Source organism: Mobula hypostoma, chromosome 22, assembly GCF_963921235.1.
Source record: "Mobula hypostoma chromosome 22, sMobHyp1.1, whole genome shotgun sequence".
In the NCBI taxonomy this organism is placed as follows: Eukaryota; Metazoa; Chordata; class Chondrichthyes; order Myliobatiformes; family Myliobatidae; genus Mobula; species Mobula hypostoma.
The window spans coordinates 15,169,816-15,193,261 of record NC_086118.1 but is presented as its reverse complement, the minus strand read 5'-3'; the positions used below and the strand labels follow the sequence as shown (position 1 = coordinate 15,193,261).

The window sequence follows — 23,446 nt, the reverse complement described above, 5'->3', positions numbered from 1 at the left end:
AAGTTTGATGGCCACAGGCAGGAATGACTTCCTATGACGCTCTGTGCTGCATCTCAGAGAAGTGAGTCTCTGGCTGAATGTACTCCTGTGCCCAACCAGTACATTATGTATTGGATGGGAGACATTGATCAAGATGGCATGCAACTTAGACAGCATCCTCTTTTCAGACACCACCATCAGAGTCCAGTTCCATCCCCACAACATCACTGGCCTTACGAATGACCCCACAACATCACTGGCCTTACGAATGAAATTATTGTACCAGCAAATCCATTATCAGGATATTTTGGAATGATGTTTTCTTACAGATCATGACTATAGAACTGCAGAGTATCTTTTGATTATTCCTTCTCTCCTTCACTCTTTCCTTCATATGCTTTTGATTGCTTGCATAGTGAAATTCAAAGTTCAAAGTAAATTTATTATCTAAGTATGTATAGGTCACCATGAGATTCATTTTCTTGCAGCCATTCACAGTAGAAAAGAGAAATACAGTAGAATAGTTTGCTTTTATTACCATGTATTGTTCGAAAACATTAATTTGTTCACAATTTGCAGGAAGAAGAACTTCTATTGAATTTTATGGAGGAAAAAAGCATTTACTGTATGTCACTTTCATTGCTATTCTAAATTGAAAAATAAATTAAATATGCCACAGTAGAGATGGTAGAAATCAGCAAGTGAATGGTAATGCAGAAGTATTTTAAATGAAGTTCAGTCAAAGTGCTGACTGTAAGATCATTAATGACCTTCTCCTCAGTTCCCAGCATTCCAGATGTTAGTCTTCAGCTAATTCACGGAGAATGGTTAAACACACTAAATATGACAAGTATTTCAAACTGAAAAGTCACCAATCCACTTCTTTCCACAGATGCTGCCTGACCAGTCAAGTCCTTCCAGAAGTTTATTTATTGTTCTGGAATATAGAAGAGGCTTGAATCCCAGATCATATATCGAATGTAGTGCTGAAGCAAATCAAACCATAATTCCAGCATATCTCTCCTAGAATATCTATAACCTGAAAAAATAATTAATGTATCTGTCCAAAATTGCTGGAATAAACCTTATCTAGCCAATTTTTAGTCTATTGGTTTGTTCCTAAACAGCAACCAACTCATGAAAGGTGCCAATGAAGTTATGAAGCAACATTCACTCACTGGTAAATACTTGGCTCCAGTCCTAACTGTAGTCTAGGTCCATGCATGCACAGAAGAGCTAAAAACCAGTGGCAAGGTCAATGTGACATTAGGACGGTATTAGACTGAGTGTAGCAGCAAGAATTATTACAGTAGTAACATTGAAACTAAATGAAACCCAGTAGTGCCATGCTGAGAAGAAATGAAAATAGTTTTGGTTGTTAGAGATTGAATATTTCAAATCTGGTAGATCATCACCAGAGAGTTTTTAGGCCTAGCCACCTGCTGATTAATCAATCTATGACAGAATTGGGGAAGCTCATTGGAGATTATGCAATTTTGAATTCCTTTCACAGCCTCTCAGATATTCCCAAAACTTCAGATAATGAAGCGTTCCATGTCTGCCTTCAGCAAAAAACTGCAAAATATTCACACATTGGAAAATAACACTTGTGCCCAAGGCAGTGTCTCTTGCGAAAGCTAGACAAACCACTTGCCCTTGACATTCGATGGCTTCACTGTTGTGGAATTCCACACATCAACAGCCTTAGGGCCACCATTAATCAGAATCCTGCCAAATAAGTACTGCTTCTAAGACTAAGTCAGGGGCTAGGTATTCTGTAGTAAATTCCATATTCCGTGTGATATGGGAGAACATTCAACCCTTTGGTCAGGTCAACTTCTGACTAAACTCCACTTTCTCTGTAACCTATTGTCTCTACATAAGTAACTAATTCTACCACCTAAGTGCACTAACAATTCTACAAAGGGTTAATGGACCACATCTGAGGAAACTCATGCCTTCATTGGGAAAATGTACAAACTCCATGCAAACCAGAGGGGAGGTCAGGATTGAACCTTTGTTGCTGGCATGGTGAAACAGCAACTCTACCAGCTGTGCCTCCGAGCCATCTGTGACTCTCCTCATTTCTTTTCACTCACTAAACTCTTCCCGCCATCTGCAATGGATGAATCTAGAGTGTAAGGAATGCCCGCAACTTGTAGATGGTAGTTCCAACAAAAATCAAAAGGCCTAATACTATTGGGAACTAGCAGCTCATTCCATAGGCCACAAGGCCCACACATAAATCTTCACTCCCTCCTGGAATGGTGCACTATGCACACCAATGTATAAACTCCACTTGGCTCCTTCAACAACACTACCACCAGGTAGGATGAGCAGATGCAATGGAATGTGATCAGATGCAAGTGTCTCTCTAAATTAAAACGGACTGAATTGAACATGCCTTCATTCATTCCCTGTTACTGAATTGAATTCCTGATAACCCCTGGTGAATAGTGGTGAAGGATTGTCAACGCAAGGATGCTCATTACCGCCTTCAAAGGCCAACAAAGAACAAGCATTACTGATACCTTATATTGATAAAAAAATAAAGGTTTACCCAAGTTGCTGGTTATCAGCTGTTAATTATTTTTCTATGTTAGATTTGCAATGAATAAACCATCATTTTCAGTCCTTTGCTCTGACTGCGCAATGGTAAAACTACCAAATCACCAACTGGTTCAAATAATGAACCATGTTTTTATTATAATGTTTGCTATCAGAAAGAAAAAGACACTATACTCATTCCATTCGATGCTTATTACTGATTCGAATAATATTTCAATGTGCAATTTTCTGTTCGCTTTTAAGACTAGAATGACTCTGGTATGTGTCATTTGAGCGCATAGATTAGATTACTTGTTGCAGACAACGTCACTAATCTGTCAACTCCCGAAACAAAATAAATAGGTCAAGAGTCAAAACAATGGTAACTTTAAAATTCAGTTTGGGTGATAAATTCAAATTGGGAATTGCGTTTGAAGTCAGGAATTTGAACAGTCATGTTGGCCCATTGCTTTTAATAGCAAGTATTCATTTTGGGCAAAATTAGAACCATTGGAAAGTTGGAATTCCAAAAGAAAGGAAATGTATTGTTTCCCTTTTCATGAATAGAGAAAGGAAATGAATTGAGGATAGCACAGAAGAAATAGACAAGTTAACACACATGGCTTTGGTTATAAGGAGGTTGTCATTGTAGCAAAAGAGTAACATATGGAGATGGTTTCTAAATCCTTTCAGAGAAAACAAAGTATACTATAAACCAAGACATTTTGCATGTTCTGTGGTTAGTTTTACTAATGCTGTGCAACATTTTGGCCAAAAATTTAAAAGCAAATTTAAGATTAAAAATGGACATTTTTTGTTTCTTCCAGCATGAATATTTTGACAATGACTAATGGATCTTTTTAACTTTACCTTTGCTCTAGTTATTTATGAGAAAAGAAACAAATAATATAAGCAGCTGATGCCGTTGATACACAATTTCGCTTTGCTAAATTCTAAGATGATCGTCTGACTCTTCAGTTAATCTGTTCTCAATGTTAACATAATATTACTACTTGTAATCAGCACATTAATGAAGTAGGAAAATTGTTTTCATTGGCTAATATGTGATCTTTTAGAGATTTGACTATATAGATATGAATGATACAGAACAGAAAACCATAAGACAGAGGTAGAAGTAGGCCATTTGGCCCATTGACTCTGCTCTGCCATTCTATAATGACTGAAATATTATCTCTCTCAAGCCCTTTTCTCCTGCCTTCTCCCCGTAACTTTGATGTTTTGACTAATCAAGAACCTGTTGACCTCTGCTTTAAGTATATCAAATGACTTGCTTCCACAGCCATCTGTGGCAATGAATTCCAGCGATTCACTATCCACTGGCTATGTTACAGAATACAGCATATATATAACTGACCAGATTGTCCAGGTCTATTAAGCCAATGACCATAGTCCCACCATGTTCAGAATTAACTGAGGAAGATGTGAAGAATTTTTTTTTCTTCTGCTCTAGAGAAGATCATTGGAGCTTAGATGACGATAGGGCCTCAGGTGCTGGATCTTTAGGAAATGGTGACATAATTGAAAGTCCCCAATCCTAAATGCAGTGAGAGCCTCAGGCTGCTGGCATCTCTGGGTGGAGCTTTAAGGGTTGTGAAATCCGTCACTGATGTAAGGATTCACAATCTTCATAAAAACAGATAAACATAATTTATAAAATAGTAAATCAAAATTAAAATACAAGTTTCCCTTCACTTAATTCTTTGCTCTTTTGATATTTATGATGCCTTTTGACCCTGAGCTAGGACTAATGTCTTATTTTGCAGAGTCTTTCTTTCTTCACTGCCTGGCATAATTTTTGTCGGCGTTGTCTGAACCTAGGTGCCTGTGGCACTGCTGCAAGCAAGTCCTTCATGGTACTTGTATCCCAGCATATTTGTGCACATGAGAATAAACTCGACATGAATGGCTAGGCACAGCTGATGGCCCAGAGTCCCAGTGCACAGCAAGCTGATAGGCTCAACCCATGTTCTGGCCCATCAAAACCATCACCTAGGCTGGTACTCTGGGCAGAACTGAGAGAATGCTGCTGTGATGTACACTTAGTTGCCATTTTATCAGGTACTTCCTGTACCTAATAAAGTGGCCACTGAGTGCATGTTTATGGTCTTCTGCTGCTGTAGCCCGTCCATTTCAAGGTTCAATATGTTGTGGATTTAGAGATGCTCTTCTGCACACCACTGTTGTAATGCAGTGGTTATCTGAGTTACTGTTGCCTTCCTGTCAACTTGAACCAGTCTAGTCACTCTCCTCTGACCTCTTTTATTAACAAGGCATTTTCGCAAACTGGTTGTTTTTGTTTTTCACACCATTCTCCATTAATTTTAGAGACTAGCACCAACGATCACTCCACGTTCAAAGTCACTTGGATCAAGTTATTTCCCCATTCTGATGTTTGGTCTGAACAATAACTGAACCTCTTGACCATGTCTGCATGCTTTTATACTTTGAGTTGCTGTCAAATGATTGGATGATTTGATATTTGCATTAGGTACATGTGTACCTGATGAAGTGGCCACTGAGTATATAATTTGCATCAGCCAATGAAAATACTTATTTGAAGATAAAGCAACAACGTGGTGGAAGAAATCTCCCAGCATCCTGACCTACATTTATTTATCCTGCAAACAGCAATGAAAAGAGATAATTAGTTCATTTGCTGTTTAAATGAGTTTGCTATGTACAAATTGCCTACTGTATTTTATAAATTACAACAATAAACAATTCTTGATAGGTTATAAAGTGCTTTGGGATGTCTAAAGATTATATGAAAAGGCCCATTAAATAAATGCATCTATTTTATACATGTGCAGCAATAAAATAAATCTTTTTGGAAGGTAGTGCATGTTCACCATGTGCATCAGCAAGTCAGAGATTTTCTTTTTGAATTTTGTTTCAGTTCTTAGCTGCCCCATTGAGACTTCAATGTAAATCAGCATGATTTGAGCGCTATTTAAAACTATCATAAATAGAGTGTCACTTGTACATTACTCTTGTGTAAGACAGAAGCATTATTATTTATGATGCTTTTGAGGCTGAGATGCATGTGAGGCAGATTGGAAATATCAAATACAAGACATTTGAAATTATTTTTGAATGTATTTTACTTTGAAATATTGCATTATTTGTGTTGGGAAACATATGTAATAATGTTGAAAATTGATTCATATTATTTTTATAACGTGTATGAAAATTGACGCGTTAAACATCAGCTACTTATGGCTTCCAAGAACATTCAGAGATCTGCTGTATGTTATTGCAAGAACCGAATTCAAGATAAAGCAAGAAAATGCATTCAGTTATAAGAGTGCTGTGGAGTTGCTTGTGGCTATGAATTGCCTTCAGATGATTCTGTTCATTTTTTTCTTGATAATTCTGTTGTTCACTGATGTACATTGAGACCAGGAAATTTTACAGTGAGTTCTTGTTGCAGTTATGACTGCTCAGGCATAAAGACAATCTGTCATGCTCCATTAATGAATGTGAATAAATTACACTTCTTGCTATGTTTTACTTGCATTTAAAACTAGGCCTGTAGATTTTAGTAGTGGGTGACCAACTGTGAAGAAGGGGAGGTTTATAAAGAAATTAAGAAGATTGCCACATCCCAGCTTTCATTATTTATTTTGTGTAATTTAGGTACAACAGTCCTAAGATACACTTGTGCCCAGAAAATTTCTATTGCTGCACTAATTACTGTTGTTCAAGTGACAACAGGGCTTCACTTCCAGATGAGCTCAATGCCTTGTATGCTTGCTTTGACTGTCAAAATGTGGAGGAGTCAGCCCCTGATGATCCTGTGATTTCAGTCTCTGAAGCAGATGTGAGGGCATCCTTCAAGAGGGTAAACCCATGGATAGCATCTGGTCCAGATGGGGTACCTAGCTGAGTTCTAAAGACCTGTGCTGATCAACTGGCTGGAGCGTTCACTGAGATATTTATCCTCTTGCGTTGGTAGTCTGAGGTATGCACCTGCTCCAAGCAGGCTTCAGTTATACTGTACCCAAGAAGAACATGGTAACCTGAGTCATTGACAGTTGTCCAGTAGCACTTACATACACAGTTATGAAGTATTTTGAGAGGTTGATGATGGAACATATCAACTCCTGCCTGAGAAGAGATTTGGATCTGCTCCAATTTGCCAACCTACACAACTGGTCCACAGCAGATGCCATTTAATTGGCTCTTCTGGAACACCTGGATGGCAAAGGTGCAAACATCAGGATGCTCTTTATTGACTACATCTTGGCATTCAATATTATCATTCCCCTCAAACCTAATCAATAAGCTTCAAGCCTTGGCCTCCATACCTCCTTATGCAGTTGGATCCCAACTTACTTACTTGCAGACCCCAGTCAGTTCGGAATGGCAACAACATCCCCTCCACGATCTCCATCAACAGAGGAGCACCCCAAGGCTGTGTGCATTGTCCCCTGCTCTACTTGCTTTACGCTCACGAGTGTGCGGCCAAGCACAGTTCCAATGCCATATTTAAGTATGCTGATGACACCACTGTTGTAGGCCGACTGAAAAGTGTGATGAATGAGCATATAGGAAGGAGACTGAAAATCTAGCTGAGTGTTGCCACAACAACAACCTTATGCTGAATGTCAGCAAGACCCAGGAGCTGATTATTGACTTCAGGAGGAGGAAACCACAGGTCCACGAGCCAGTCCTCATCAGGGGATCAGAGGTGGAGTGGGTCAGCAACTTTAAATTATTCGGTGTTATTGTTTCAGAGGACCTGTCTTGGGCCCAGCATGTAAGTGTAATTACAAAGAAAACACAGCATTGCTACTACTTCCTTAGGAGTTTGCAAATTTAGCATAGCATCTTTGACAAACCTCTGTTGATGTGTACTAGGACTATATTGACTAGCTTCATCACCGCCTGGTGTGGAAACACCAATGCATTTCAACAGAAAATCTTACTAAAAGTAGTACATATGGCCCAGTCCATCGCGGGTAAAGCCCTACCCACCATTGAGTACATTGACACAAAATATTGTCGCAGGAAAGTAGCATCCATCATCAGGGACCCTCCACCCAGGTCATCCTCTCTTCTTGCTGCTGCCTTTAGGGAAAAGGTACAGGAGCCTCAGGACTCGCACCACCAGGTTAAGAAACAATTATTACCTCTCAACAGTCAGCCTCCTGTACCAGAGGTAATTACTTCACTCAACTACCCTTGTCCCTTCACTAAACTGTTTGCTCAATCTATGGACTCACTTTCAGTGACTCTTCATCTTGTGTTCTAGATATTTATTGGTTATTTATTATTGTTATTTATTTTGTTTTTACTTTCTTCTTGTATTGCACAGTTTGCTCTCTCTAGCACTCTGGTTGTCTGCCCTGTTGGTGCAGTCTTTCATTGATTCTATTATGGTTTTTGAATTTATTGAGTATGCCTGCAAGAAAAGGAATCTAGGGGTTGTGTATAGTGACATATATTGATAACAGATTGACTTTGAAGTTTGATTTTAACAGAAGGAAAATGCTGCTTTCAGCTCTTCTTCCAATCTTGCTCACGCTAAACCTCAGTCTAGACTGGTTTTGTTCTGGCTTCAAGCTATGGATTATTTCTTTCTCGTCTTTAAATTCATTCATTCATTTATTTAGTGAATGTGCATGTACATTTTTGACATATTTACAACACATTGAAGTTACTTTGCTTCAAGTCAGGTGGAAAAGATCAAAGGAAAAACTGACAGCATTGTACCTTCACTTTTCATTAATTCTCATTCTGAGGTACAGCAGTGAACATTTTAAGTAGCTGCAATAAGATAAAAGCAGCAAAAATGTATTTTATTGGAAGACTGTGGACTTTAATTTATATCATGTAAATGCAAGCTTTTTATATAAAGTGTGCTACTTTGGATCCTAAGAATAGATTCTTATTTGTATGCATATACAACTTCAGTCATGTTGTCTATGTGTGATGTTTCCTCCATCTAAAGCAGAGACAATTTTCCAGATATTTCCTATTTTACACTGAACTATGACAGAACCCTTAACTGAGAATAGAGGATTATATGTTTACACACACAGGACATGACTTTACCTTGTTCAAACATTAAAAAGTAGAAGTAGGCTGATACTGCGATCAGAAATACTAGTTTCTCTGGTCTGTGCTCGAATATGGCCTGTCAGTATGCAACAATATCTTTGGGTGCGTAGAATTCAAGACTGGTGCCAATACTACAATACTGCACCAGGCCTTCCAATGGCCCACCAGTGATTAGCATTGTAACAACTGTATTCACAGCCTTTTCTATGCAGAGGCTTGAGTGGTCACAGTGCCTTTCTTGACTCGCCTTTCATTATATAGCTTGGATCTTAGACCATAAGACATAAGAATCAGGCCATTCAGTCCATCGAATCTGCTCCACCATTTAAACATAGCTGATTTATTTTCCCTCTCAACCCCTTTCTCCTGCTTTCTCTCCTTTGATCCCTCCTTACTAATCATGAACCTATCAAGCTCAGTGCTAAATATATGCCATCACTTGATCACCACAACCATTTGTGGTAATGAATTCCACATATTCCGCACCCTCTGGCAAAAGAAATTCCTTCTCATCTCTTTTGTAAAGGAACATCTTTCTATTCTGAGGCTGTGCCCTCTGGTGGTAGACTCTCCCATTTTAAGAAACATTTTCTCCTCATCCATTTTGTCTAAGACTTTAAATATTCGGAGGATTTCAATGAGATCCAAACTCATTGTTCTAAATTCCATCGAGTACAGGCTCAGAGCTTCGAACACTCCTCATACATTTGGTGGACATTTTTTTAGGTGCAACTGTACACCCTCTTGTTAATGCTAATATCTAATCAGCCAATCATGTGGCAGGAACTCAATGCCTAAAAGAATGCAGACGCGATGAAGAGGTTCAGTTGTTGTTCAGACCAAACATCAAAATGGGGAGAAATGTGACCCAAGTAACTTTGATCATGGAATGATTGTTGTTGCCACATTGGTTGGTTCAAAGGTCCATTTTAATGTCCAAGAAATGTATACAATATAAGACCATAAGACAAAGGAGCAGAAGTCAGCCATTCGGCCCATCGAGTCTGCTCTGCCATTTTATCATGAGCTGATCCATTCTCTCATTTAGTCCCACTCCTCTGCCTTCTCACCATAACCTTTGATGTCCTGGCTACCCAGATACCTATCAATCACTGCCTTAAGTACACCCAATGACAATATTCATCCTGAAATGCTTTTTCTTTGGTTTGGGTAGCTGAGAAACTGCTGATCTCCTGGTGGGATTTTCATGCACAACAGTCTTTGCAGTTTACAGAGAATGAGGCGATAAGCAAAAAAAAGTCCAGTGAGTGGCGGCTCTGCAGGTGAAAATATCTTGTTAATGAGAGAAGTCAGAGGAAGATGACCAGGCTGGTTCAAGTTGATGAAAAGCAACAGTAACTCACACAACAGTGGTGTGCAGAAGAGCATCTCTGAATGAACAACACATCATTGATAGGCTACAGCAGCAGAAGGCATCGAATGTACATGAGTGTAGCCTAATCATTTCATTCCTGAGATAATTCTTGTAAAACTTGGATTCCTATATTTGCTCCTGGTTAGGAAACAGCTTATGCCTTTATTCTTTCTGCCAAAGTTCATGACCAAACACTTCCCTACACAACATTCCATCTGCCATTTCATTGCTTATTCTCCAAATCTGTCTGTTCATAGAAACATAGAAAACCATCTCCAGACTCTCTGCTTCCTCAACACTACCTGCCCCTCTACCTATCTTTGTATCATCCACAAACTTGGCCACAAAACCATCAAATCTGTCATCCGAGCAACACACATAAAAGTTGCAGGCTGCATCTCTAGGAAGAGGTACAGTCGACGTTTCGGGCTGAGACCCTTCGTCACGTCCTGACGAAGGGTCTCGGCCCGAAACGTCGACTGTACCTCTTCCTAGAGATGCTGCCTGGCCTGCTGCATTCACCAGCAACTTTTATGTGTGTTGCTTGAAGTTCCAGCATCTGCAGATTTCCTCATGTTTGCGTTTTTAAATTCTGTTATCCAGATCATTGACATATAACATGAAATGTACTGGCCTCACACTGATCGCTGAGGAACAGAACTAGTAACCAGCCATCCACATAAAAAGCCCCCGTTATTCCCACTCTGTCTTCTGCCAGTCAGCCAATCATCTGTCCATGCTAGTATCCTTCCTGTAATACCTTGGGTTCTTATCTTACTCAGCAGCCTCATGTGTGGCATCCTGTTGAAAGTCTTTTGAAAATCCAAGTAAACAAATCCACTGACTCATCTTTGTCTATTCTGCATATTATTTCTTCAAATAATTCCAACAGAATTGTCAGACAATATTTCCCCTTAAGGAAATCATGCTAACTTTGGCCTATTTTATTGTGTGCCTTCAAGTACCCTGAAAACCCATCCTTTATAATATTCTCTAACGTCTGGACAGCCACTGAAGTCGGGCTAACTGGTCTAGTTTGCTGATATGAGCATAAGAGGTTGTGCAGCTGCTTGAAATATTGAACAATAGACACAAAATATGGGAGGAACTCAGCAGATCAAGTAGCATCTATGGATGGGAATAGTTAGTTGATATTTCTGATGAATGGTCTTGGCCCAAAATACTGACTGCTTATTCGCCTTCATAAATGCTGCATGATATGCTGAGTTCCTCCATTGTGTGCTATAATGCCCTGTCTTTGTCTCACTCCCTTCTTAAAGAGTGGAGTGACATTTGCATTTTTCCAGACTTCTGGATCCATTCCAGAATCTAATGATTCTTGAAAGATTGCAGCTAATGCCTCCACAATCTGTTAATCACAATTACTAAAGATACCTCTTTCTGAACCCTAGGATGTAGTTCATATGGTTCAGGTGACTTTTCTACCTTCAGACTCTTCAGCTTCTCAAGCACCTTCTCCTTGGTAATAGCAACTATATTCACTTCTGCCCATGACACACTCGAATTTCTGGCACGTTGCTTGAGTCTTCCGCCGTTGCGGATGATGCAAAATATTTATTCAGTTCACCTACCATTTCTTTGTTCCATATTATTACCTCTCCAGCATTATTTTCCAGCAGTTCAATGTCTACTCTTATGTTCCTTTTTCTTAGTATCTCTGTCGAAACCTTTGGTATATTATTACTCAGCTTTGCAGATGCTGGGGTCAAAGCAATACAAGCTGGAGGAACTCAGCAGGTCGGGCAGCATCCGTGGAAACAATCAGTCAACGTTTCGGAACCCTTCGTCAGGACTGAAGTCAGGACTTCGTTTGCCGACTGACTCTCATTACTACCTCGACTATACCTCTTCCCGCCCTGCCACATGCAAAAATGCCATTTCCTATTCCCAGTTCTTCGTCTCCGCCGCATCTGCTCCCAGGATGAGGCTTTCCATTCCAGGACATCTCAAATGTCCTCTTTCTTTAAGGATCATGGTTTCCCTTCTGCCATCATCAATGATGCCCTCACCCGCATCTCCTCCATTTCCCGCACTTCGGCCCTCATCCCATCCTCCCACCACCACAACAGGGACAGAGTTCCCCTTGTCCTCACCTACCACCCCACCAGCCTCCGGATCCAGCACATTATCCTCTGCAACTTCCGCCACCTTCAACAGGACCCCACCACTAAGCAGATCTTTCCCTCTCCACCCCTCTCTGCTTTCCGCAGGGATCGTTCCCTCCGTGATTCCCTGATCCACATGTCCCTCCCTACGGATCTCCCACCCGGCACTTATCCCTGTAAGCATAAGTGCTACACCTGTCCCTACACCTCCTCTCTTGCCACCATTCAGGGCCCCAAACAATCCTTCCAGGTGAGGCAACACTTCATTTGTGAGTCTGTTGGGGTCATCCGGTGCTCCCAGTGCGGCCTCCTCTACATCGCTGAAACCCGACGCAGATTGGACCGCTTCGTTGAACACTTCCGCTCCGTCCGCCACAACAGATAGGATCTCCCAGTTGCCACCCACTTCAACTCTGCTTCACATTCGCATTTGGATATGTCCATACGTGGCCTCCTCTACTGCCATGATGAGGCTAAACTCAGGTTGGAGGAGCAACACCTCATATACTGTCTAGGTAGTCTCCAGCCCCTTGGTATGAACATTGAATTCCCCAACTTCTGGTAATTCCCTCCCCCTCCCTTCCCCTATCCCTATTTCACTCTGCCCCCTCCCCCAGCTGCCTATCACCTCCCTCATGGTTCTGCCTCCTTCTACTACCCATTGTGTTTTCCCCTATTCCTTCTTCACCCTTCCTGCCTATCACCTCCCCCACCCCTTTACCTTTCTCCTTACTGGTTTTTCACCTGGAACCTACCAGCCTTCTCCTTCCCGCCCTCCCTCCACCTTCTTTATAGGACCTCTGCCCCTTCCCTCCTTAGTCCTGACAAAGAGTTCCGACCTGAAACGTTGACTGATCGTTTCCATGGATGCTGCCCGACCTGCTGAGTTCCTCCAGCGTGTTGTGAGTGTTGCCTATTAGTTAGCTTTCCTTCATTATTCATCTTTTTGCTCTTTATGGCTTATTTTTTGTCGTCTTCTGTTGGTTTAAAAAGCTTGCCAGATCCTTTAGCTTCTCACTATTTTTTGCTATATTATATGCCCCATCTTTTGCTTGTGTGCTGTCTTTGTTTTCCCTTGTCAGCAATGGTTGCTTCATTCTCTGTTTAGAATGCTGATACTTGTTTGTGATGAATCAATTCTGCATTTTCCTAATTACTGCTGGAAACTCCAGCCATTGCTGCTCTGCCATCATCCTTACAAGTGTCCCCTTACTACCAATTTTGGTCAACTCCTCTCTCCTGTTTCTGTAGTTCCCTTTAATTCACTGTCATGCCAATACATCTGATTTTAGTTTCTTCCTCTCAAACTGCAGGGTAAACTCTTATCATATTATGATCACTGCCTCCTAAGGGTTCCTTTACCTTAAGCCCCTTAATCAAATCTGTTTCATTGTGCAACATCAAATCCAGAAATGCCTTTTTCCAAGTGATCTCATCCGCAAGCTGCTCCAAAAAGCCATCTCAAAGGCGTTCTCCAAATTCCTCCTGTTGGATCCAACACCAAAATAATTTTCCCAGTCTTCCTGCTTGTTGAAATCCCCCATAATCATTGTAACATTGGCCTTTTTACATGCCTGTTGTATGACACATTTTGATTTGTACGCCATTTCCTGGCTACTGTTTGGCAGTCTGTGTACAAGTTCCATCAGGATCTTTTCGCTCTTACAATTTTGTAACTCTACCAATAAGGATTCTACATCTTCTGATCCTATGTCATTTCTTTCTAGGGGTTTGATTTCATTTTTTTTTAATCAATAAAGCAACCTCACTTGCTTATCCTGTGAACTGATATGAATCTTTGGATGTTAGGCTCAAAGCTGTGACCTTCCTTCAACTACAACACAGTTATGACCACAATGTCATACCTGCTAATTTCTATCTGTGTTTGTTTCACTGCTCACCCTTGGCAGATGCCCTTTCTTTTGGCATTTTGCGCACCGCCACTGTGATTTGATGCACAATGCCTGTTGACAGGAGGAAGCAGATACACTCCTTGTGAAGAGTTATAGAAATAAAGAGTGCAATTTCTCCAACCACCCCAATTTCCAATCTCCCTGGCATCCCAACCTTCAGTTTGTCCTGCCTCCCAATCTCGAGTTTCCCTGGTCTTATGATTTCCATTCTCTCAAGGCTCCTGATCCCCACCCATTATGTGATCCTGAATTTATCTCCAGCCTAAAATCTAGGTATCACTGGATAAATATCACCAGAAAAAGCAGATATGTCTTCAACAAGGGCCAAATGTAACACTTAATGTAAAATAAATTTGGAGGCATAACAGGACTGATGTTCAACAATGGTGCTGCTGTCATATTTAATTTCTAAAGTATCATAGCTTCAGGAAATCAACTTTTGCATCTTGATAAAATAATGCAGTGTTCATGGAAATGATAGAACTTTTTTTTACATTTGATCTCAACTGATTATTCTGATCATAATTATGAGGATCACTGTTGATGAGAATCTCAGTTGGACTAAGCACATAAATTTTGTGGCAACAGTAACTGTTCAGAAGCATAGTATTCTCTAAAGAGTGAATCGTCTCCTGATACTTCAGTGCCTTTCCACCATCTGATGGCCTCCATCAGTCAGAGTCAACAATGGATACTGTATCCTAGCTGTCTCATTATGTAAGCCTGGCCAGTACAATATGGAGGGCATCCTGTCACCCATGTAGCAAGCCTCCCCATGCACCTGATCAACCCAAAGGAACAGCAGAGACTGATGCAGTTTGGTACTAACAGTGTTGCAGGAGTTGCCGGTCAACATTGAACTCAATGTAGGTCTGCCTTAGGGATGCCGGCTCTGGATTTTTCCCTCAGGGTTTACTCTCGAAGCCTTCCCCATGAGTGGGTATAGACACAAGGCAGTGGAAGTTTGAGATCAGAGTTTTGCTTCTCCTTGATGAGCTGCCAACCATGACTGATGAGCCTCATTTGCCTGAAGTGACTGGTTTTGAAGTGCCAGTCACCCACCTTCTCCTGTTGGTAGAAATGGTTCTGCTGGGCTTAGTAGCCAAGCCAGATGTGAAGCCCAGGAGCTGGACTTGGCTATTTGATGCGCACACCATTGGGAGCATTTAATAGGTAGTGGGAGCTTGTCCCCATTAACACTCTCAGCTATAACAATCTTAGGGTACCGTCTATAACACGCAAATGCAGATTGCAATGAAAATCTCCATTGGTCTGTACAATTTCGGACCCAAGAACATTACTGTAGTCAAATGCAAAATAATATAATTGATCATACTTTTCATTGAATTAATCTTCCATTCTATCTTCCGCTACTGGCCCAAGTGGCTGCATTGTATATTTTCCACAAAATATAATGCATTTGCTCATTTAGGCTAATTTGACAGCACCTTTCAAACCTGCCACCTCTGTCACCAAAATATGCCACCAACCATAGGTTCCCATTCCAGCCACATGCTATCCCAACTTGTAAATGTATAGCATCACTGAGTTTAAATCATGGGGCTTCCCTAGACAATAGCAATCTGGGATGACCATCAATTGAAAAATTGTCCAAGGAGAAGGAGGACATTTGGGAACCAGCAATAAAGTTAGCTGAATCAGATATGGGAATTGACCTCAAAAAAGAATATTATTGAATAACCCAGCAAATATTAACAATTGAAATAAAGCAGACAAAATCTTCCAAAGCAGGTTTAATAGAATTGAAGTTTGATAAAGTTGCCTCTCCAATTGATTCAGAGAATTGTCTTCTCTGGACAATTCATCTTTTGTACTACTTGAACCATAGATTATTATTGATTATATTTCACTAGACAGTACTAAGCTGTACAAATGAGACAGTTAGAATGTAAGTCAGATTAATGTGCCCCAATGCATACCTGGCTGCAGCATCTGTTAACCCATAGGCTCAGAAAGCTGTCTCTGAAATCCCAGTGGCAACTAGTATGTGGTCAAGTGCTTACTGGCACTTTAACCATTTACTTTCTCTCCAAAGTGTTTGCATGTTGGTGGATTAGAGAAGTAGAGTAACTGAAAATTGGAAAAATTGCTAGCAGTATAATGAACTCTCATTGTAAATAAATGATAACTGTAAACTGACTAAGCTTGTCTTCACAAAATCTCCAGTGCATCTGATTATTTGTGTTTTCTGCTGGAACGATCTTCAGAATTTTGTACAAAGAAGAGAGATGTAGATTTACATTTTAATCTCTTTTGGAAAATCCCAAACTTTTAAGCCAGAGGAGTAAATTTTTATGTGTACTCGCTGTTTTAATGTTGTGAACATGTCTGACAGTGTGCTCCAACAAACTCCCACAAAGAGCAGTGTGATAGTGGCCAGATTGTTTTCTAGGTGTATTGACAAAGAAATATATGTTTGACAGAAGCATGGTAATAACTCTTTGAAATGGTGCTGTGGGATATTTTATGATCAACTGAAAGAATAGATGAGGCCTCAGATTAATGTCACATCAAAACATTGGCACTTCTGAATACTTCATTGAAAGGCGTAACAGGAATTTTATCACCGGAGTGGGACTTGAACCCAGAATTTAAATTGAGTATTGAAATTGCCTATGACAAGATATACTGGCCTCAGATAATGGCAGTGGCATTCTATATAAACTTGGCATTAGCTAGAATGCATCGAACCATTTTCAGAGGATATTAAAAGTAATTAACCAGTTAGAATGATATTCAATGTATCCTAATGCATCCACCCAGGAAATTCTCATCTTCCTGTTGCCACACCTAATTGTTTGTTTCAGATTGCAGGAAAGTCACTCAGTCACAACCTCCATTTCAACTACTGATCATTGCTTGAAATGAGAACGCCCTATAACTATTGCTCAAATTATCATTTACTAATTTGATCGTGCACAGATAAATGCCGCCCATGCAGTATCGTTTAGAGGAGCATTCTTGATATACCTTTTTTCCCCATGCTGTTTTGTAATCTTTGAAACAAACACTCAGTGACCACTTTATTCGGTACACCTATGCACATGCTCATTAATGCAATTATCAAATCAGCTTTTTATGTAGCAGCAACTCAATGCAAAAAAGCATGCGGACGTGGTGCAAAGGTTCAGTTGTTGTTCAGATTAAACATCACCATGGGGGACAAATGTGATCTAGGTGACTTTGACCATGAAATGACTGTTGGTGCCAGATCGGGTGGTTTGAGTCTCTCAGAAACTGTTGATCTCCTGGGATTTTCACACAAAGCACTGTCTAGAGTTTAGAAAATGGTGTGAAAAACAAAAAAAAAAAATCCGGTAATCAGCAGTTCTGTGGATGAAAACACCTAGTTTAATGAGAGAGGTCAGAGGATAATGGTCAAACTGTTATATTCAAGCTAACAGAAATGTGACAGAAACTCGTATACCACACATTTCAACAGTGGCGTGCAAAACAGCACCTCTGATCACACAACACGTCAGACCTTGAAGTGGATGACGAACAGCAGCTGAAGTCCATGGACATGCGCTCAGTGGTACCTAATAAAGTGGCCACTAAGTGTGTCTTAGCCTGAAGTTCAGCATTTCACCAAGCATCTGGGCATCTGGCCATCAAGCTTGGTGACTTACTGTCACTGCAACTGGTGATTTGCAGCTGATGCACAGATGCATATTTGTCTTGCCTGCTGGCCTGCTGGTCACGACAGTGGCAATAGCGCTAGTGGGCATAATGCTTTGCACACTGGAAGTAGACAAGGAGGATTGAATGTTATATCACTGAATAGCAATTCTGCTTTAATGTCAAGGTGGACAGACTGGACTTCAATGATGTAGCTGATACCATATGTTAGACTACACAACAAACCCAGCATTTAGCAGTAAGAAAGATCCCAGCCCCAGCCAACAACCTCCACTTTGACTTGCAGATTTATTCCTGAATGATTTACTGTTCTGTTTGGGAAAGGATACCATATGGCTTGAACAGACCTTGTGGCAATTTGCATCTTCTGGAGAAGTGCAGCAAAAGGATTTCACTTCAAAGTTTCACCAAAACCCTGTTGCCCCCCCCAGGGTCCTGTGATTATGATTCTCTTCCAGCACGATAGGGAGAATGAGGGGGTGGGGGTACAGCTATGTAACAAGTATTGGAGACAGAGTTGGGATTAAAAGAGTCCTCAGTAATCAGGAAGTTTCTGGATACAGAAGAAAACACAACTGAGCAGTTGGCATAGCATCTCCTGCTGACAAATTGTTAATGTGTATAATTAGACTGTGACTCAACAACACCGTAAAATTTTTCAGAAAATCCAGCATGAATTCAGGGAAATGAATGCTTTGTGAAGTTTTCGGAGCTGGTGGGTGATGTGGGTGATGTGGTGGACCAGTGAGTGTGGGGTTTATGTTTATAATGCAGCAGAGGTGATCTCAGGATTCATTGTGTCTGGGTGTACACTGCACGGCCTCGCTATCATGGAGGATAGGCTCTTGTAAGCAACTACAGAGCAAGAGGCGTGGGGAAGGAGAGGGAAAATAAGAGAATCTTTGGAAATCATTTTAAGAGAACAAACATTGTTCTTTCACTGAAATGAGTACAAATCACTCATTCTTCAAATGTTCTCTTCTTAATTTTCAATGAAAATAACTATCACAGTGTCATTTGATATCGATGATGAATAAAAATATACAACAAATCAATATTGTCTCCAGTCCCTGTTGTTGTGTGAATGAAGTCACCAAAGAAAATTACTGGTAGATACAAAGCAGCTTCTTTATTCATCAAAACAAGGTGTAGCAGGCATCATATGGAGATGCTTTTGGTCGAAAGGTCTGGCTGGCCCAGCTTGGGGCTCGATATTTTACGTGCCAAACATCAAAGGACAACTCCATATTTACAATGTATGGACAATGCTTCCTTTGAAACTACATACAACCTTCACACCTCTTGATTCACCTCCCCACCACAGGCATCCAAATGAATTTTAATCAGCATTGTCTGGTCTGGGATTCACAACTTTTAGGAACCCATTGTTCAGAGCTGCACTTCAAATTAAATCCACAATCCATATTCAGATGTGAAGACTGGTAGCCAAAGTCAATTACTAAATGTATATGTCCTAAACCCAAAAATCGCTTTAACAACCATGACAAAAGAACAGCAAAACATCTACTGATCTTCCTCGAACAAAATTTTAGTATAGATGCTTCTGTAGAGTCCTCCGCCATTTACTATGGTAGGGCTGGTGGAACTTTGCTGATTTTCAGAGGGTGAGGAGCTTTGGGCTTGATAAGTCCTAGTTCAGATAACAACGTACTTACAACAATAAAAGGAAGCACTTTTGGATTTAGATTCATATTCAGATTTAGTGAAATGCATAATTTGCATTAACAACCAACACGAGCTAGGGATGTGCTGGGGGCAGCTGTAAATGTCGGCACACATTCCGGGACCAATGTAGCATGCTGATGATGCTCGGCAGAACAACACAACACAACAAGCAAGCAAACATTGGCAACAAAACAAGCACCTTTTCTCCCTTCCCCTCTCCCTCCCTCCCTCCCTCCCACCCACCCATACACAGGGACAATCCTTCAACCCAGAACAGGCCTCCAGCCTTTAGTATGCATGCTTCAGCCACCAGCCATCAGCTTCTGACTTCCAGTCAACCCTCAGGCTCCAGTCTTCAGTATTGACCACTCAGTTAGCTGATTAGGGAACCCCAAACTCCAGGCTTGAACTTGGGGTGCACCAGTTGACAGTCTAGCTCAACTCGGCCTGCAAAGCAACCTATCCCTTCACTAATTTTGATTTGTAACCCATTCTCCCTCCATTCCTTTCAAATCTTTCTTTGAAAGGACAACCGATCCATGGTCTAGGGAGTGGTGCAAATACCCTGGTCATTCTCATGGTTAAGTACCTTTACATATTTTCAATTGCCATGATAATGACAAACTGAATTCTCTAGAAAATTCAGAACTACAAAGAACTTAGTTTAATTTTTGGTTCTAATAGTATTCTTTCCTCCACAATTCTTGCATAATTTCTATATCAACTCTATTTAATTTATATCTTTATACTGTGTGTTGTGCCTCTAATGTGATATGCCAGTGATGCTGCAGCAAGTAAGTTTTTCATTACACCTGTGCATATGTGCACTTGTACAGATGACAGTAAACTCGACTTGATTTGGGCACTTCAGCTTAAACTGCAATGGAAGCTGAGATACTGCATGATGATTGATCACATTAATTTCCCATAGGTTGCGGGTTCCCAACCTAGAGGTGTCGAACTCCTGCTGTAGATATACCTGCCACTTTCTTATTGGGTACAATAAGCTCCAGAGAATACCAGTATGAGTATATTGGTTTATTATTGTGACGTGTACCAAGATACGTACAGTGAAAAACTTGCATACTGTTCATGCAGATGAAATTATTACACAGTACATTGAGGCAGAACAAGATAAGACAATAACAAAGTGTAAAATCTGCAGAGAAAGTATAGTGCAGGTAAACAATGAATTGCAGGATCACATTGAGGTGTAAGTTCGGGAGTCCATAGTATCATACAAGAAGTCTGTTCAAGAGTCTGATGATAGGATAGAAGCTGTGGGACATGCTTTCAAGCTTTTGCTCCTTTTTCCTGTTGGAGTCTTTGATTACGCTGGCTGCTTTAGTGAGGCAGCAGGAAGTAAAGAAAGATTCCATAGATGGAAGAGCTGGATCCCGCGATGTGCTGAGCAGTGTCCACAAATCTCTGCAGTTTCTTGCGGTCGCATGCAGAGCAGTTGTCGTACTAAGCCATTATGCATCAGATAGAATGCTTTTCATAGTACATTTATAAAAATTGGTAAGAGTTGACGGCGCATGCCAGATTTTTTTTAACCTCAGTAAGTAAAGACTTTCTTGGCTGAGGTGTTAACATGGCTGGACCAGGCTGTTAGGAACTTGTGCCTATTGGCATTGAATAAATCAGTTCTGGTATATTTCTGAAGCACTTATTATACAATCACCCCCTGTAGGCTGCTATATTAAAGCCCTCATTGTGCACAGGAAGCTGACATCTCTACTACAATTTCCCTCTGGTCTACATTTTCTCCTGAATTTAAGCAGTCCGGTCACAGCTAATATCCTGCATGTACAGATCTCTCCTCGGGTTTATCCCCTATGATGCGCTGGGATCCGAACTGTGAGTGTCATTGTGATGACAGCGTACATTCATCTTTGTTTCCTTGATCTTTTGTATTGCATGAATCATTTTTGATAGGGTTATGTTGAAGAGAGGAGTGGAAGTGAGAGGGGTATGCTAAATGAAGTTTGTAAATCAGAAGAGTCTGTGGGACAAAGGAGAAGGAGGATTATGTTTGAAGGTGCCATCATCTTCAATAATGCACTGAAGCTGTGTCTGAGCTGCAGGTTTTCTGTGTCTGGCCCTGGATGTGCACCACATTTTCTCGCAAGAAACAAGCAAGGGTTTCTTCAATGTGTCTCATTATGTGTATGAGTGATGCACTTGTTGTAATTGATGACTGAATTGCACGAGCTGTGACAGATGGGTGTGCAGATAAGTGTGAGGGAAATGCTGAGGTATTCCTACAGACGTTGTTAGTAGGTGAGTGTTTTGCATTGAACACTGTCTGGTAGTACAGATGGAGATAACATTTGAAGTTGTATCTATTGCAGTATTTGATTTGTCATCAATTTGAAGTCATACGTTTTCCACACCAGTGTTATTCCTGAATAATTTATTCCAAAAATATATTTGCTGAAAAAATAGTGCTTGACCTCTATTCTAAAATCCATATTTTAAATGATATTTCTTTCTTTTTGAACCGTTCAAATTTTTGGCAGTTCATTTCATAATGTTTGGTAGATATTGTCCAATACTATTTCTATCATTTGGACCATCAATCACTTTGTCAGGTAAAATGAAGTCTCATTATGAGGTGTATAGCTGGATGGAGCTGCTTTGGGACATATTACAGTTTTGTGTGGGTAATGATTCTATTTTAATAATTTAGGAATGAAAGTAATTAAAATTAAAACACAAATCTGGAGGAATAAACAATCTGGAGGATCACACCAGGCGAAGCAGCATCTGTGAGGGCGAGGAATTATCTACAATGACAATTCCTTCCCTCTACCAATGATGCTCAACCTGTTGAGTTCCTCCAGCAGATATTAATTGAACTTAATTCTGAAGAACAGTTCTAGAGATTCAGGTTGATTGAATCAAAGGTTGTACTGTTGTATATATAAATAATTAAATTGACGTTTAGACCCGAAATTATCCTTGAAGTGGGTTGAATGTTTGAGTAATTCTTAAGGTCAGGCAAGGTAAGATTCAGCATTATCATCACAAGGCAGGATGTTACACTTATGAAGCTTTCACCTTGATTCTGCAAGGAATCAGTGAACAACCCCATCCCTGCAATTTCCTCCTTCCATAAAATTATTTAGAATATTGGAAGGAGTTACCAAATATTGGGAAGAGAGGCTTGGCTTGACACTTATCCTTTATTTGGTAGCTCCTTGCCCCAGTTTTCGAACTCCTGATAAATATGAGTAAGGTTGCTAATACTGCACAATGTCATTGTGTTGGCTGGAAATTTTTAAACAATGTTTTCTGTCTATAATCTGTTTTTTTGGCTAATTGTAAGTACACATATGTGTTTTAACTGCTTTGCCATATACTAAGGTTGAGTACAATCAATATGTGATTACGGAGATGTGTGTCAGAATCTTAAACTAAAGCAGTTCTTATAGTCCAACTCTAAACTTGACCACTGGAAATTGATCAAGATCTTAGAGTATAATTAGTATTTTGCCTCAGCAATAAGCTTGTTTTTGAAATAATCCAGTGGTAGAGATTGAGCAATGCACATCCTTGCCATTACCTAGAACCTGTTTATCATGGCTTCCTGGTGGCACAGCAGGTGGATGGAGTGATGTGTGGATGTGGGTGTGAGAAAGAGGACCAGAAAAGTATAACAGATGATTTTTTTGCAAGCATTGAGAGAGGTGCTTATTTCTGGCTGCCTTGCTTTCTCTCAAAGAATTTATCATGACTTCAAAAATCAGGTTTAATATCACCAATTTATATCATGAAATTTGTTGTTATGCAGCTGCAGTACATTGCAATACATAATAAAAAACTAAATTACAGTAAGATATATATTTTAAAAGTTGAATTAAATAAGTAGCGCAAAAAGAGGAAAAGAAAGTAGTGACATGGGTTCAGTGTCAGTTCAGAAATCTGATAGCAGAGAGGAAGAAGCTGATCCTGCATCATTCAGTGTGTGCCTTCATGCTCTTGTACCTCATTCCTGATGGTAGCAATGAGAAGAGGACATGTTCTGGGTGATGGGGTCCTCAATGAAGGATGCTGCCTTTCTGAGGCATGGC

General features: G+C 40.3%; 1 protein-coding gene across 2 annotated transcripts in view; it reads left to right on the top strand.

Moving 5' to 3' along the window:
* gas7b (growth arrest-specific 7b) overlaps positions 1–23,446 on the top strand; it is a 526,445-nt gene that overhangs the window by 74,282 nt on the left and 428,717 nt on the right. The window contains exon 1 of one of the 2 annotated variants that reach the window (XM_063074232.1): positions 21,138–21,230. The exons of the other annotated variant lie outside the window; for it this stretch is intronic. The gene's annotated coding sequence lies outside the window, so the exon portion shown is untranslated. Of the gene's footprint in view, positions 1–21,137; positions 21,231–23,446 lie in introns of those variants that run through there. 2 annotated transcript variants of the gene reach the window in all.